Source organism: Cyphomyrmex costatus, unplaced genomic scaffold (assembly GCF_001594065.2).
Source record: "Cyphomyrmex costatus isolate MS0001 unplaced genomic scaffold, Ccosl1.0 scaffold427, whole genome shotgun sequence".
NCBI lineage: Eukaryota > Metazoa > Arthropoda > Insecta > Hymenoptera > Formicidae > Cyphomyrmex > Cyphomyrmex costatus.
This window is the reverse complement of record NW_017278502.1, coordinates 128,598-138,047: the sequence shown is the minus strand read 5'-3', so window position 1 is coordinate 138,047 and position 9,450 is coordinate 128,598. Positions and strand designations below refer to the sequence as shown.

Below are 9,450 nucleotides of genomic sequence, written 5' to 3'. Positions count from 1 at the left end.
TCAAGTCTATCACGGTATGTAAATAAACATTGAATCGCACATAGCATTATCCATATTTACTGATCAGTTTGAATTTATCTATCGATCGAAATACATAGATCACCATCGATGAAAATCATATCGATTTTTTCCGTTTTCGTATAACGCTTTTCGCAAGATACGCACTTCGTTCGATAGATAAATTCAAATTGATCAGATTGATGATTGTAAATATGGATAATACTATATGCGATTTAATGTTTGTCAGGAGACGAGGTAGTGCCTCCGGCCATGTTCAAAAATTAAAAAATACTACTAGTCTCTTATTCTCATTCTTCAAAGTCCATTTTTCGGAGGTACAGAATTACTAAAATATAACAAATTTTGAATCGTACGTAATATATCCTGAAAGGCAGCATCGCCATGAGTAATTTGAGCAAAAAAAAATAAAAGTTTGTCAAGCCGTTTTGAACATACAAGCGGTCGAAAAGTAATGTTTTTCATGAAAAATGAAGTAACGTTTCTTCCTTCTCTGTCCGCAATCCTGTGCACCTTTCTTCTCCCTTTTACTCACACCTCCCCCAACTTTGATCTACTCCACCCCTTCTCCTCCCCCACCATTCACCCCTCTCTTTCGTCCTCTGTTATTTCCTTTCGTCCTCTTTCACCCTCTCCTGCTGAAAGTGTCCGATGGTCACTCAAGATTGTGACCTTGACATTGTGAGTCAAGGTCGTAATAATTTTTTTTATAACTTTGTATAACGCGTGATGGATTGCTACAACCTTCCAAAGGTAGTTTGATGTGATGACCTTTATAATGTGTAGGAGGGTCAAAGTCTTCTCAATAATCAACGAGCGACTACCAAAATGTTTCAATGGTTATTCAAGGTCATGATCTCGACAATATAACACATCACTCAATAAGTCCCGGGCCTGACATAATAGATGGCGCACTAATAACAAATCCATATGATTTTTAGAAAGTACTAAACCTTCAAATATACGTGTCAAAATTTTAGCTCAATCGGACCTTTACAGTTACAATGGTTTAAGTGACGCTACTTTTGCATTTTTCAAAACAATCTGTAAAGCAATGGCTTGATAAGTGTGTCTTTGCTTGAACGGTATTTTTTCCCATTAGGAAGCAATGCTTTATTAACACACGAAATTCAGATTTTTCCATTGTTTTGAAAAATGCAAAAGTAGCGTCACTTAAATCACTGTAACTTGTAAAGTAAAGGTCCGATTGAGCTAAAATTTTGACACGTATGTTTGAAGGTTTAGTACTTTCTAAAAATCATATGGATTTGTTATTAGTGCGCCATCTATTATGTCAGGCCCGGGACTTATTGAGTGATGTGTTATATTGTCGAGATCATGACCTTGAATAACCATTGAAACATTATTGAGTGATGTGTTATATCAAGGTCAACATTGTCGGAGTTGAATCCTCTATTTCATTTTTAATAACTTTAGAACGTGCGACAGGTGACTGCTACAGCCTTCCGAATATTATTCAGTGTGATGACCTTTATAAATGTATGGGAGGATCGAGATCATCAGAAGTAAATTTTAATTTTAATAACTTCTTAATAAGCAATGAGCGACTGACGAAACCCTTCGATGGTCACTAAGGCTGCTTTCCTTTTAGGAGACACAAATCGACACAGTATAACACACTCGAACACTGTTTGCCACACTTAAATGGAACGCGATATGTGCAGTGTGTGTACCATGTGTACGAACTTTTAGTACCTAACCATAAATGAATTTTGATCTTAACGGACATACATAAGATTCGATTATTAAAGAGTGATTGGGGTGATGTGATGATTTTCGAGTAAAGGTACACATATATAAATATCTCCACCAATTGATACATTTTTATATATGAATATTAATATATTAATTTTTATTATTTCTTTAAGATGAATGCAGTAACGAATATTTTGATGGAAAATAGCAGTAGTAGTAGTAGTAGTAGCAGCAGCAGTAGTAGCAGTATTAGTAGTGAATATGAATTTTCATCTGATGATGAACAAAATCATGATATTCTGTTTCCAATCCTACAAATACTGCTAACTGGTTGTAGAAGGCATCGCGTACAAAACTACATCGAAGTTGTACATAGTTGGACGGATGCAGAATTCAAAGAACATTTAAGATTGCATCGTAATGTTGCCATAACATTAATTGGTACATATATGGAAATTATTTTTTATAGATTACTACATTTTCTTATTTTAACAAACGTTATGACATATTTCATGAATGTGTAAATGTCAATAGGATAATTTCACAGTTACAATTAGTACAGAATGATGAGAAATATAATGACTGATATATCTAAATAAGGTAAAGATAAAGATAAAATTAGTAAATTACACGATTACCTTCCTTTTGCATTTATTTCACACCTGTCGTAGTTTATAATAGAGATGTTGTTTATAGAATAACACTTTCTCGCCTTTAATATTTATAAAATATATGCGTAATTTTAATCTTGAATATCAAATAGATAATTATTTCTTAATATTATTCTTATCAATTTATTCGCTTTATAAACTTTCTTTATCATTTTTTATTTGAATTTACAGATGAACTTGCAGAAAGTGGAATTCTGCCATCGCATTCCTTTGATCGACCAAAGATATCTGCAGAATGGAGTTTATTCATCACATTATGGTTTCTAGGTAACACTGAACCGTATCGCACTTTATCGGATAGATTTAATGTGTCTATATCAATATTTCGCGTGATTCGGCGAGTAATTACTTGGATTCTAACTAAATTTGATAACATAATCAAGTGGCCAGAAGGAGAATCATTGATTGCAATAGCTCAAGGCTTTCAAAATAAAAGAGAAATTCGAAATTGTATTGGGGCGATTGATTGCTCGCATATTACCATTCTACAGCCACAAGAAAATGCTGCTGATTATTGTGATCGAAAAAAAAATTACTCGATAATATTACAAGCAGTTGTTACAGCTGATATGCGATTTACAAATATTTATTGTGGTGAACCTGGATCACTCCACGATGCCAGGGTATTACGGCGATCAAGTCTTCATTGGGAATCACAAAATAATAAAAATGCAATATTTCCAAACACAGAACGTTTATATTAGGTGATTCTGCATATCCATCCTTGTCTTGGTTAGTACCACCATTTAGAAATAATGGTCAACTTACAGCACAGCAAATTGAGTTTAATTTTGTTCATTCATCTACACGTATGGCAATAGAAAAGGCTTTTGGCGTATTGAAAGGACGCTTTCGACGCTTAAAATTTTTTAATGAGTATCAAGATATTCAATTTATAATTGAAGTAGTTGTTGCGTACTGTATTTTACATAATATATGCATTGCTGCTTTTGATGACGGCATGGATTTATATGATGAAGATAGCGGTTTAGATAATAATATAAATGTAATTGAAAATGGAAATGAAGGAACCAATAATGACCGAAGTTCAAGTTTATTTTATGAAATATTTCCACAGTAAATATCTATATATAATATCACATCTATATATCATATCACATGTATTATATAATACATAAGAGATTGTACTTTATAACGATTTTACTATATAATGATTTTTGACAAAACAAAATTATATTGATTAAATTAATAATTCTTATTGAAATGAGATCGTTCTGAAAACTCTTATACATTTATTAACAACATGTAACTTTTAATAATATAACTAAAATATCTTTGGAAATTGTTTTCATCTAAAACAAATATATATTTCTTTAAATTCAACTTAGTGTATAGGAACTCTTTTAGAATCTCGTATAAACTCATAAACTTTCCAATAAGTAATGACTTTTAAATACTAAAATAAAAAGAAATCTGTGTTTGAAGAGTTTTAAATTACAAATATATTGCGTTCTATTAAACTTTATGTAACTTTTAATTAAAATAATAAAAAAAATAATTATAATAAACAGTACTCTTCTTATTTTTTAAATGAGAGCATATCATTCATAGATAGATGTTTTGATTCTATTAATTGTTTCAGTAATTGGCATTTTTCATTTTCAATTCTCATTCGTTCTCTGTGTCTCTCTTCTTTTTTTTCCATCTTTCGCTTTACTACCGCTTCTTTCCATAATAACTGTTTTTCTTTTAATTGTAATCTCTCATCTATTTTCTTTAGTTTTTCATCTTCCTTCTGATTTTTTATAGCTAATACTTTTAGATGTTCCAACCACTGCTTTTCTAGTTCCAGTTTAGTCTTGGCAACATATGTTGCAGATCCAGGTCGACTTTTTTTTCTTTCTTTAGGTGATATTACAGACAATGGTGTTTCAGAAGATAATGTTTCACAAGCTGATGTTTCAGAAGCTGATGTTTCAAAAGATGTTGCAGAAGATATTGCCACATTTAATACCTCTTGCTGACATTCAATTCTTGAAAGTTTTGATAAATGATCCAGATGTAGATGATACCGCTTGTTTTCTTTTTGTTGCTGTTGATATTTGCTTATCAGATTCGACGAATAAAGATGATTGTCTTTTGCTTCCAAAAAATGAAGAACCGATTATGTGGTTGCAATTAATATTTTTCCGATGTCCAAACATTTCTTGCATTTCATCAAAATAAGTGAATGTCATTGGACTTCTTCCTGATTTAGCGTTGTTGTCGACACATTCTTTATATTTCTTTAACAGTGCATTAAATTTCCATCTGGTCTGATCAGCAGTCACCTAAAATATTATTCATTAGTTAAATTTTATACCGTATCGAGGATTTCAGATTTATAAAAAGTAATTATACATACCTTATATCCTAATTTTTGTAAATCTTTCGCAACATTCTGCCAGAAGTGTTTGTGTTTTCTAACATTTTCTTTATCAGGTTGTATAGTATTATATGCAGTTAATAGACCTAATATAGCATTATGGTTCCACTGGAATGCTACAATACATATATTACATGACGTATATAATCTGAATATATACCTTATCACTATCAATTTATGATACTTATTATATTTATAATTATTTATGAAAATATTATCTATAAAGATCAATTAATTCTAAAGATGCAAAATAATAACTGTGACTATCTTTCGAAAATATATCGTAGTCAACAGTGTTATTCAAACAATTTCAGTGATCACAGTGTTATATAGTATGTTTTCTTTTTTTAACACTGTTTATCTTTTTGATTTGACTTATTGAATTTGACTTATTGTTTAAAAAATAAACATTACTATTAAAAAAAAAGTAAACATTACTATAACATAAAAAATTATTACTATAAACATTACTTACATTACTTTGTTAAATAAACATTACTACTTTATTTTTTAACAAAATAAAATTTGCTGTTTTTTGAGTTGTTGAATTTTCTAAAGAGGGATTAGAGAGTCATTCTTAAAAAATAAAACTTTACTCTAAAAAATTCAAGATTAAGGTCACAGAGTATACTTACGTTCATCTTTTCCAATCTTGTTAAGTGGCTCACACTTATGATTACTAAACACCTCTGCATCAATAAAAATACCGTCACAAGTAGCACAAATGAAATTAGAATCGAAATCCTATTAATAAGAAAAGTTAACCTCAATAAATTATTAATATAACAAAAGTTAAAAAATCTTAATAAAGTTATTTTCTTATTTATTCTTAATATTAATTATACTAAAAGTGTATAATACTTGCCATTGTAATTTTTTATCAACGTTCGTCGATAATACGAGACACTGTGAGACACTACCATGTGTCTTCAGAGATATTAACCATGATGAAGGTTTGCAAGTGCGTTCTAATATCACTTAATTCATCAAAATCACACTTGAACAGACTCGAAACACACTCTGACTCTCCTCCCGAGCAGAGGCGAAGTGTGTCGATTGAGTTTGAACAAAATTGTAAATGGAAAACGATGTGTGTCGATTTGTGTCAAGTGTGTCGACTGTGTCTCCTAAAAGGAAAGCAGCCTATGAGTCATTACTTTGACGATATATATCACGGTCAGCGTCATAGGAGTTGAATTCCCTATTTCATTTTTAATAACTTTTTAACGTGAGACAGGTGACTCCTAATAAACCTCTAGAAGGTTGCAGGAAATGTAGCGGGAAAACAAGTATTGTATATCGCAGGTCTGTGTTAAGTAATAATTTGAGATTAAAAAATGGAATAAAATTAAGTAAAAGTTACTAAAATGTTTAAAACACTGCATTGATGAAAAGGTTACCGAAGTTTGAATTTTTCTAGTTGAATTTTTCTAGTTGAGAATCTTTTCATGGTTTTTATTTTATGAATCGTCTGACTGAATAACTAATTGAAAAGGAAGTAGAATAGCAAGGAGGATTGAAATCTATAGAGGGCACGCCGCCACTAGGCAGCGTTAGTGTCGCGCTGGGTCCGAAGAGAAATGGAGGGAGTAATACGTCTCAGAAGAGGGGTCTGCGGTAAGGGAGATTTTGTTCCTTCTTTCTCCTACCCGATGCTCTCTTCCGTCCATTGCTTTCTCTCTGTCACACCCATTGCGTTCTCTCAGTCCCACCCATTACAGTCTCATATCATTCGCGCTCTCTCTTCTTCCTGTTGCGCGCTCTCTTTCTAACCCGTTGCGCTTTCTCTCTTCCTCCCGTTGTGTTTTTTCTTCAACCTGATGCACCTTCTTCCACACATTGCGTTTTCTCTAATCCACCCATTGCAGTTCTATATTTATCCTGTTGTTTATTCTCTTCCTCTCGTTCCGCTCACGTTGTCTTCTCGCACGCGATTTTATTAAATAAATACATAATTTATGATTTTTAATGATGTGAATGAGCAATTATGACAATATTTTTATTAATGTAATTAAAGAATGGTCAAGCGTGCTTCCTTTTCATCTAGTTAAATCGTACTACTACTGCTATTATATTATAAAATGATACTTAATTATAGAGAAGTCTCAAAAATGTACTTTAGGCAGTGTACTCAATTTGGAATTTTACATATCTCTTATAAACATATCAGTTTTTCAGTGTGTTTTTCTTTTTTTTTACGTCTATGAGGATCGACGCCAATAATAACAATAGAGTTTATCTTTACGACTGCGATAAAGTCGTCCCTTCGGAAAAGTTGAAACTTGTCGAAACATGTTCAAACCTGTTCAAACACGTTAGAATGTGCTAATTCTCAACTACAAGGAAAGGAAAGGGGAAAGAAATTAAAACATATTATACATATTACATATTTAAAAAAATTTCATATTTTTATTTTTTTAAATTTGATACAATTTCTTTTGGCGTTGCGACCACCAATTGTATATTTTAAATACATTTTGTATTGCACAATTCTTAATATGTTTTATACATCGCATAGTATTAGTAACATCTAAGCTATGTAAAAAATCTATATCTTCGTAATCGACATCCAGGGTTTCAATGGTTAAACCGTCGCTATCGAGATATCAGCCAACCATTTGTGTTTTTCACGTCCTTTAACGAGGGCCTTATTCCCTTCTGCATCAATTACAGCCATTATAATTAGACGTTTCGCCATGCTGTACGGAAATATCCGATGGACTCATTGCAATTCATGGTGATAAGCACTCAGCCAAAAAGCGAAATACTTTTTGTACTTTGTCAAGAAATTCTATGGCATGGGACCTGTAAAAATGTAATGAGAGGGAATGGCTCCTTTTCTCAACATCGCCACTTCTTTCGCGATAAATTTCTTTCCAACGATAAATTGCAGATCGACAAACGTTGGTATAGTCATGGTGAATGACTTTTCGAGACTGTGCTCAATCACAAAAAAAACTCTTGATTTTTATCTCTTGCATTGAAGGAGGGGATTTTCTTTTAGCAACGTTGTAATTTTACGTTATCTTGCGTACTACGTTGAACAATGGACTGTATTCGGTCGTGTATAATAAGACCAGTGTTTGAGAAAATTTTATCTGGATAAAATTATCTAGATGATCAATTTTGATGCCATCTTATCTTTATCTAGATAATAAAAATATTAATTATCTTTATCTGCATTTTAAATGAAAAAAAAGTATCATCTTTATCTAAAATGATGTTTAGATACTTTAATTTATATTTTACGTTTCTAAACATGTGAAAATATTAAAATATTTTCCTCTGTGTAGTTTATGTTTGCGGAAAAATTTTCAGCCTCAGAAAGAGAGTGAGTGCATCTAATAGCATATATGTATAATCATTCACGTTACTCTCAAATGATCTTTTTATTCATGCACTAGAACGCTCGACTCTGGGTCGACCAATCATCGATTGGTTAACCCAGAGCTGCCCAAGGTCGCTGTTTTTTTTTTTGCTTGAAATCGAAATATGTCGGTATTCACGCTCCACTGTTCCTACTTCTCACTTCGTTGATATTTTGTCGTAACGCGCGATGCTCGATTCATGGACGACACTACTCCGAAATCGTTAAAAGTTTTTGACCTGTGTCTTTTACTATGTTTAAAAGAATGTTGCTATTAATATTATAAGATACTATTATTCATAATACAACGTATAATTTATAACTGCAACGATTATGAGACATGCTTGCTTTCATGCAACTAATATACATAGAGGAAAAGAACTGAATAGAATTTTGATGTGATTCTTTATTATTTTTTTGAAAATTGTAAGAAACATTGTAAGAGACAAACAAGTTATTAAAAATTGTTAAACGTATTTAATACTTTTTAATTATTTTGGGAAAAAACTGATTCTTAATTTAAAAACAAATAAATAGTCTAAAATGTAAAAAAATTATCTGGAATTTTTCAGATAAATTATCAGAAATATTTATCTGTATTATCTAGATTAATTTAAATGTAATTATCTTTATCTTATCTAAGATAAATTTCCAAATTTTTATCTTATCTTTGTTACGTCCAAGCCCCAGGATTCTTTTATTTCATAGGAAGATTTAGGAGTTGAGGAGGGGGCATGGGAGGACGCAACTGACACCGCTCTTGTGGCTATCGGTTTAAGACGCGTACCACAAGTCAGAGACGCATTAGGTCACAGATATGGGTCAATGTCAGCGTGCGACGAGATTACCCGGTCTGCGACTGTGTCTCTGTCGGTCCCCTTTTTAGGTCAAGAACTTAATCCTTTTGACCAGGGATCGGAACGTGCGACCTCGTGGGATGAGAAATGAGTCGAAGGGTTTTTTAATAAACTACAGCGATTTTAAATAGTTAAATAACAAAAAGGATTTATTGTTTTTATATCTCAAACAAGACTCAGGAAGATACTATAATATTTAACATGTTCACAATTTGAATACTTTTTATGATTGATATATATATATATATATTTAATATTTATACTTTATCTTAATATAACTATTTATAACTATTTGACATTTTGAATTACATGCTTAATATTACCATTTTTTTTTAAATTTTTTTAAAAGTTGACATAAGATTAGTTTTAATTTTTGACTCTTATACCCTTTATTTATTTTTAAATTTATTCATTAACAAGAGTCCCTTATACATA

General features: G+C 31.5%; 1 pseudogene; it reads left to right on the top strand.

The window, feature by feature from the left end:
• The first annotated feature begins 1,907 nt into the window (after nt 1–1,907).
• On the top strand, nt 1,908–4,390 carry LOC108777276 (putative nuclease HARBI1; annotated as a pseudogene).
• Nucleotides 4,391–9,450: the final 5,060 nt, after the last annotated feature.